Source organism: Ornithodoros turicata, chromosome 1 (assembly GCF_037126465.1).
Source record: "Ornithodoros turicata isolate Travis chromosome 1, ASM3712646v1, whole genome shotgun sequence".
NCBI classification, from domain to species: Eukaryota; Metazoa; Arthropoda; class Arachnida; order Ixodida; family Argasidae; genus Ornithodoros; species Ornithodoros turicata.
In genome coordinates this window covers 225896437-225905077 of record NC_088201.1, presented here as the reverse complement: position 1 = coordinate 225905077, position 8641 = coordinate 225896437, and the positions used below count along the sequence as shown (strand labels likewise).

At 42.9% G+C, this 8641-nt stretch overlaps 1 long non-coding RNA gene across 1 annotated transcript; it reads left to right on the top strand.

The window, feature by feature from the left end:
• The first annotated feature begins 6370 nt into the window (after nt 1–6370).
• LOC135377086 (uncharacterized) lies at nt 6371–8239 on the top strand. Its single transcript, XR_010418018.1, has 2 exons — nt 6371–6909; nt 8101–8239. It is a non-coding gene; the product is annotated as an uncharacterized LOC135377086 (long non-coding RNA).
• The last annotated feature ends 402 nt before the right edge of the window (nt 8240–8641 follow it).

The following is an 8641-nucleotide window of genomic DNA, read 5'->3' as shown; positions in this document are numbered from 1 at the left end:
CGCTTGGAGCCATTATTGAAATCGCTGTCCCATCAATTGCGCCTGAAAAGTTAGAATGTGGTCGGTAAGCATAAGTTTTACATGTTTTAGAATACAACATTATGCTGTAAAGTCACGTTGACGTACCAAGGCAGCCAGGCAGACCTGCAATCTCGTAAAAGCCTCGTTTTACCCTCAACTTTTCCTCGGGTGACATGGGAAACTTCAGGTATCGCGGGGCAAGGTTACGGATGATTGCAGTGCTGACATCATGAATGGACTCCGACACTGGTCGCTTGCTCGTAAGGAAGTCTTCCTCCTCTGCGATGTTGCTAAGAAACGCACCAGTTGCGTAAAATCTAAGTGCCATAAGCACCCTTTGCGCAACTGCTAGAGTGGTGCTGCGCCATTGCTGTGCTGTAAATGGACATAATATTTCCGTAAGTGCACACACATAGGGGTATAGCCTATAGGTGTATGTACTTTAGGCCTGCGTACTATATCTGTGTAACACAGAGTTATTAACCGTACTGAGACCATAACTGAGAAAACAAGCTCGCCCATTGCAAAAGTCTGATTCAATCGGGCAAACCGACCTCTGCAAAACAAGATAGGAAATCCAAGAGGCGTGAAGCAGAGTGAAACGTTCACTCAAAGGAACTCTGTTTATAAATGAATCCGAGAGGTAAGTATGGGGCAGTGATTTCCCCAGAAATTCACTGCTGGGGGGGTGCCGACCTTTCAAGGGGGGGGGGGGGGGGGGGTATGCTTGGTGAAAATTCCACTTGCAGAAGTTTTCTTAGACACAGAAGGAATTGTGGCACAATAGTGACATCTGCACAACTTTCCCGTTTTATTTGTACATGTTATTACGTTAGAACACAGTACATTAGAATACAGATTCATTATGAAGGGAATTTTAACATAATGCATAATCGCATGACCGACAAAGGAAAAAGACTAGCACCCTGTCTCACGAACTCAATGAGAACCTAGCAACCAACGGAGGAAACTTTAGACGAAAAAAAAGCAGAACAGCTCGCTTGACTGAGTTGGGCGCAAATGGTTCTTGATGATCCACATTGAGTGTGCGTGCCCGCACGCATTTTTGCTCGTATATGTGCGCAATGTATGTATTTGACAGTTACTTTCAAATGATTTTGGACAAATGCATGGTACGATCATCTGCATGACTGTGGTCATACAGCCCAAGCTTGACAGTACAGGTTGTAATTCGCTGCGCCGGACTCACTACATGGTCGAGCTGGGTGGGGTCACCTGAGCAATTTCAGGGGGGGGTTGCAAAAATCCAGGGAGGGTGTACACCCCCCCTGGGGGGTTGTAGGGAAATCCCTGGTATGGGGGCTACAGAGAGCTTCCCTGAAACCGTGAAACAGCAGCTGACCGACAGGCACTTCATTTTCTTTTCCCATTCCTTCTCCCCATAACAGAGCTCAGCCAATGAAGTTAGTGAAATAGTACAATACAATTGAAGTCTGGTCATTACATTTTACTATTAAAGTATGATCACATACGCTTGTATTACATCACTGGTTTCAACTCGTACACATAAATAAATAGTTATTCGAGCCGGTTTGTTCCTTCGTTTACGCTACCAAAGTTGAGGTCTTTCGTTGTGAGATTATAATATCCAGTTACGCTGTTTACAAACATTGAACTAAGGGGATGTTCAGAGCATGGGTTCTAAGCGTGCACAGCCGATGTACACACGATGTACGACTCACACTTCACACTGTACGATGCAGACGCGATACGAACGGTATTAAGAAGCCCTGCAGAAAACCCTGTTTCAAACAATGCTATATCTCGTAAACGGGACGTACGATGAGAGATCATACGTTGCTTCCAATTCTAAAGTGAACATGAGAGTACATACGTCTTTGCAGATCCCCTGCGACAGCGTCGCAAACCTCTCTGGCTGCGTCCTTGCAGAGGCGGAACTTGGCAATAAACTGCTCCTCGTCTAGCGCTGTAAAGGCGTCACGGTGTCTGCGAAAGACGCGTGCCCTTTCACCTTCGCATACGCCAGCATCAGCGAGGAACAAGTAGATATCCGCCATGTTGATGCCGATGCTTGTGTGAATGACGAGAGATTTACCGTCACTAAGCTATCGTCATTCCGTGCCGACTTCCTCGCGTCGGCATGACGGCAACGACATGGCCAGCAACAGCATTTCGAGTGCAAGTGTCGAAATAGGTCACGTCATAGGCACATTGTCATAGAAACACTGCCGAATGCCGACACCCTGAGCTCGCCAGCAACGCGCCCCTGGAAGTTTCGCGATGATGATTCGTGGCAATATGGAGAGGAGAATAAGTATCTAGGCTAAATGTAAAGCAGACCGAATGATGAGAACATTATCATATAGATAAGGTCTGAGTGTACATATTTCGGTTCCATTAAGTAATACAGAATTGTAAACTTGGTCTAATCTTGGACGTTTTGGCTCATTCTTGTCTACATCATAGCTCGCTTAAAGTTTAAGTTCTGACGCATTGTAGAGGTTTGCCGTAGAAAATTTCTAGGTCATAGCTACATACATGGTAGAACGAATTCCAGACATATACTAGCGTTAATTAGCGCGGCTACTGGAACGCTAGTGGAACGATTCTTGACAACTGTGTCCATGCCTCAGACGTATATAATCCATTTTCCCTTTTGCCCCTTTTGTCTAAGTTTGAAAAGCAGTTTGCATATGTCTGGGTCAGAAATGGCAGGATCTTTATTAAACAGCACGAAGGTGGAAAAACCCATCGAGTAGCTCACACGGATGACCTTGCAGTGCTGTAGATTGGGCTGCTTAGTTGCATTTTCTCTGTATTCTTTGTACTATTTTTTTTTGTTATCGTTTTGATTTGATTTTTATTGTAACTGACTTAAATGAACTGTATTTTGCTGGATGACTTAGCTGAAGTTGTCAACACAAGATTATCTGCTATTCATTTGAATATAAGAAGCATAAATAACCCTGTTGGAAAAAACCATAAAAGTCCATATAGATTATGTATGGACTTGTGTGGACTCTTACGACTTTGAATGGAAATGGTATGGAACGCTATGGAATTATATGGTCCTCAAACGCTACGCGTACGGACTGCTACGGTGCACCAATGGAATCCATATGGCATGTGCGGACTTCTATGGTGGCCGTACGGGTTCCATAAAGAGTGTGTACGGAACTCTATGGCAGCCGTTCAAAGTCCGTAGAGCGAGTTTGCGGACTTCTGTGACGGCCGTACAGGTGTCCATACAGCAAACTTCTGTGTGTACGGAATCTCTTGGCAGGCATAGAAATCATATTTAGCCGAAGGACGACTAGATGTAAAATGCGCTGTGTGCGCATCACCGTGACATGGTTGCTGCTTTGCGCATGCCGCAACGCTTTCACCACTATCATAGAGATTTTTCCAAACTGCACTCTGTTAAAGCGGATTTGTTTACGTTGCTTTTTTAGCTTACGACACACAATCAAGCTGTTTGCACTGTTTACATAACATAATAATAATAATATAAAGTTGTTGTCATTCGAGGAGAAAAAGATACGCTGGTGCTAGCAACAGGAATTAAGGAAACAGAACCCGGCTGGCTTTGGAACAATCATTGAATTTCGCCTAGTGCTATACTCAATAACATATATATGTTTGATTAATTTACCGTAAAGGGCAGATGGGATACGTTGATATGCATGAATAAAATGATTCAATATTTACTTGTTGACGCATGATAGGGGTGTAAAAATAGGCAAAACAATATTGAAGTAACACATAGGCTATGCTGGTCCTTTGTTCATATATCGTTGGGTGCCGCTCGTGGCGATTTTCTGGAGATATCATGAGTTATCCTTTTCGTGATTTGACATCATTCTCAATGCCTTGAAGTGAGCGTTCTATAATCACAAACACAAATACACGCACATAATTGGCGTAATACTTTCCGTGGAACGGTGTTTTCATAACACGAAAATGCAACAATAGAACAGAAACCGAAACAGACAAACTGCCGTCTAAGAATGGCGATGGTCGTCAACGTATGGCACTCTGATTAATGTTATGGGGCACTGTTATTTAGTTTGAGAAAAATGATGGTTAATCCGGTTAATCCTTTGCGCAAAGCCAAAAGTCGGTAAGAAATAATATTTAAAAATTACCTGTTGCTAGATGCACTTTGCCTAGGGGGCTACGTGTCGCTGTGTTTTTGGCTTTGGGTGGTTATGGCGGACGTAGGCGAAGCACGTTGTTTCTGTGTGATCAATTTCCTTTTTCAGCAAAACCTTTCTTGGTTGCACAACGTATTTTAATCTGCGTTCAGTGTATGAACTCGTGATATATGCGGACAAAGTGGAGGTAGTTACTACAGTGTCAAGGAGTTGCACTTTCATGAAGGATCGGTGGACGATTTTAGCTCAACGGCTGTTTATGCCTGCTGGCGAAGAAACGATGGACTGTTGTCCCGCCATGGTGCCGATAATGAAAGGTAAACATATAAATATTTGTTGTGATGTGATAATGAAGTGATACGGAATGCTATCTGTGATTGCAAAGTGCATGCGTGAAGTTCGAAAATCCTTTGCGATCCGTTCAAACAAAGGAACGAAACTTGATCACGAGAGGAGAGTGAGATTCGCTAGAGTTAGCAACAGTTGTTTAGGTATCGGGACCCGGCTGATTAGCTTTGGAATAAGCGTTGAAATGTGTTACATAATCGTCATTGCACATACAAAAGCGCGTGCTATTGAGGATTGCTAGGTGGGGTTCTGTGGTTTGTCATGTGCGACTTGGTTGTGCGCGGATGGGTTGGAAGCTTAGATGTTTCTGTTCGGGTGTGTCTCGGCTACATCTCGTCGTTTAGATCATCATATGTTTGAGATGCACGTACTTGAATGTGTGTTTCTATGTCGTTGCAAATACAAGTGCCCTGTGTTGTAGACATATAGTATAGTTGGCCCCGAAATCGTAACACATTCACTTTTTAAAACAATCCCGTGTTATCTTGTCAAACCATTGCTTTTGTCTTTCGCAACGCTTAGATAAAATAACACAGGTGAATTCCTCATAAACAAAGTCAAATGGATATGTTAGTAATTCATGATTAAATTTTCAGAAAAGTAGAGTGGGCCGGCTGTTGACCACAATAAGTCACATGTGCAATCAACGTAATGAGAATGAGCTGAGGTAGTCTACAGGCGTGGACAACACGGCGTGGCTTGCTCACCCACTGCATGCTTGCGTACTGAAGCCATCTTTCTTTTCCTACAAAATTTTGTTTTAAAATCAGTTCTATAACTCACAAATAATATTCTGACATATATGAACATGAACATAGTATGGTGTACTTGTAGTGTTTCCACACTATATTAGTTACATGCATGCCATGCTTTGTACGACAGACACCTCTGATTGTGCCTTTCATCTGTCAAATGCTGTTTTCCAGAAAACGTACCTTATCAAGACAGTGTGATGTCCACAAGCAAGTGCCACAGATTTTTTATGCTCATGACATGGATGCAGCTCTGTGGTAGGACTACGCTTTCATACTTTTTATTTCGTTGGGAAACGGTGTGAATGGCATTTTATTTCTCACTACTTCTCACGTGTACACAGACAAGCATGACAGTGTGAGTTTAAAATGCATGAAGTCAAAGCATGGATCTCTGTTAATTTTATTACTCCCAGTCTGCATTTGTCAATGTTCTGTTTTTTCTTTTTTTGTAGGATGTTACTATGGAGCAAAGTCCATGTTCATAAATGCATCTACTGCTTACGTTAGTTACTGCTAGTTACGTTAGCTGCTGATACCACACGACAAATACTGTGGCATGAACAAGGAAATTTACAACTCAGGCATTGCTGTACAACCAATTGGAGAGGTGCATCATACTGAGATCTCGTTTGCTTTGTGCAAGTAAACAACACTTAGATATATAGAATACGAAGCTTGTGAAATGCATGTTCTACACTGGAGCAGTGGGAGCCTGACAAAAGAGCAGCGGTGCAGCGTAGTTGGCATGCTTAAGACTGAACTTATAGAACGGACCAAAAGTTGTAAGGCATGTTGGTCAGTATACTTATTCATCATGGGCAGTCTGATAAAGGCACAGCATTCCACTAGCAGCCAACGTGCCAAACCAAACCTTTTTCGTTCAAGATTTTATGCCAGTGCTAGAAAAACGGCTCTGGAATAAAAGATACTGGTTCATATCTGTTCAGTGCTAATGTCATTATAGGCCCTATCAACAGCATTCTCTGTAAACTGTTTTCAGATTGCCATGTGCCTATTGGCACAACCAAAACGAACACAACAATCCGAAAACAGTTTACAGACAATGCTGTTGATAGTGCCTACAACACAATTAGCGCTGGACCAATATGAACCGCCATCTTTTATTCCAGAGCTGTCTTTCTAGTATTCGTACAAAATCTTGAACGAAAAAGTTTCGGTTTGGCACATTGGCGGCTACTGTAGCTGTGTCTTCATCACATTACTTATCGTGAATAAGTACAATGACGAATATGGCCTACAGCTTTTGTTCCATTTTATAAGTTGTTGTCCCAACCATGCCAACTACCCTGCTGCTCTTTTGTCAGGCTCCCACTGCTGCAGTGTACAACATGCATTACACGAGCTTCTTATTCCATGTGTTCAAGAGCTGTTTACTTCCACATAGCTGACAAGATATCAGTGTAGTGCAGTTCTCCAATGGCAGTAGCCCAATGTCTGAGTTGTAGATTTCATTGTTCATGCCACGGTATAGTATATTTATTGCAGTGTATGTGAAGCCTGCCGGTACCTGTATCAGGCTGGTTTGAAAAATTTTGCAGCGAGAAGTGGCAAGAACAGTGCGGTCACCTAGGGAGCTCCACGGTCAGATCATGACTGCAAAGCGGCGCCAGCAGTTGCTACTGTCACGAGTATGTGTATTTATTCTGCCAGAACATTGAGCAATTTTTCTATTTTGACAACAGTATCCACTTGTTAAGGAGCAACGTGGTGACATTTAACATCACTCGAATTCTTGCCTCACCTGTCAAGCTGTCCATCAGGCGCCACCATGCAAAATATTTTCACTCTTCTCTGCGTTATAGCTGCGCAGTTGAATTTATAAAAAAAAAAAATAGTTGGAGAGAGCAGTTGCAGACAACGAACACGATGCTTTTATGACACGGTGAAGGCGCCATACCTTGTTTCTTAGTTTTTTTCTTCACACATCACGGTCTGCTTATAACTGCTTGAGCAGTTCTGCAGTACATCACTGGTCTCGTGAAGGAGTAACATACATCCCGACTTCCTCTCGTTCTGCGATGCACTCTCTTCACGAGGCGAATAATTTTTCAAAGGGGCGCAGAACAGAGCTCTCTCGCTTGCTCTCTGCGTCACCTATGCTCATGGTTCCTCAGCAGGAGCTATTTGTTTGCACCTCAGCACTCCTTTAAAGAAAACCCTGAGATGATCCCTATTATCTGTTTGTGTGGCTGTGGGGGATGTTCTTAAACAAAAAGCCTGTGTTTGAGAAAGCTCTATCATCCCGTTCGTTTGAGAGGAAGCTTTACGCTATATAGTAAAGCTGCTTCGCACCAGTCTTTGTCCTCTAAGCTGTTATGTACAATGCTGATGCAGATGCAAGCACAATTTAACATTTTTGAAAGAAAGCCAGTGAACACTCCTCATTTAAACTTTTTTTTTTTTTTGTACAGATAAAATGGGTTTCTGAGCTCAGCTGTAGCATATGGTGTTAACATTGTCAAATGAACAGCAAACAGTATTACTTGCGTCAAGAGCTGCCTCGTTGACCAATCAAATTACTTGCCCCCATGGTGCTGGTCACCACGAGCTGTCTCACAAAGTGGGACAGCTTAGCTCAATTGCAGTCTTGGACCAGGAAATGTGGGTTAGAGTCTTACAACTGGCTTTTTCAGTGACTTCCTCCTTCTGTATTTTTTAGACACTTGAAGCTTAGTGTGTTTTCGTTTAATCTGTGTTCGAGCTTCAGAACATCAATTTCCATCATGTTAAGAAGTTCCTTATTTTTGTAGAATATGCTTCCACAGAGCATATGGTAGCGTGGTATTTGATACTAACGCATGCTCATTTTCTTATTTTAGGTTGCTTTCAGGAGTACACTGCCACGAAGCCCAGCCGCAAAGGCAGAAGTCTGACTGAGTGAATTGATCCAATTAACGGCTACTTGGCTGACTTCCTAAAAAGGCTGTAAGACAATAAATTTTGTCAAATTGACATGCACTAGGGTTGTTCATTTTGTGCTGGTGTTACGTTCAGCAAACACTCACATCTCATCCCATCATCTTGCGGACTGCCACACATACCCATGCCATACAGCAAGGTCGGGGGCCATACAGGCTATGGACTCCATAGGAGGCCATACAGTGTACGGACTGCCATAGGAGGCCATTCAGTGTACGGACTGCCATAGGATGCCATACAGCGTACGGAGTCCGTACCAGTCCATAGAGTGTATGGAGTCCGTTCAGTTATACCGTATGACTGCCAAACGGACACTTGTATGGTTTTTTCTAATAGGGAAGCATTTTGAAGAACTGGATGTGTTAGTTTCTCAAATTTTGAAAAACAAAACATCACTTATAGCCATAAGTGAAACGTGGCTGAATGATTCAAGGGATTCAT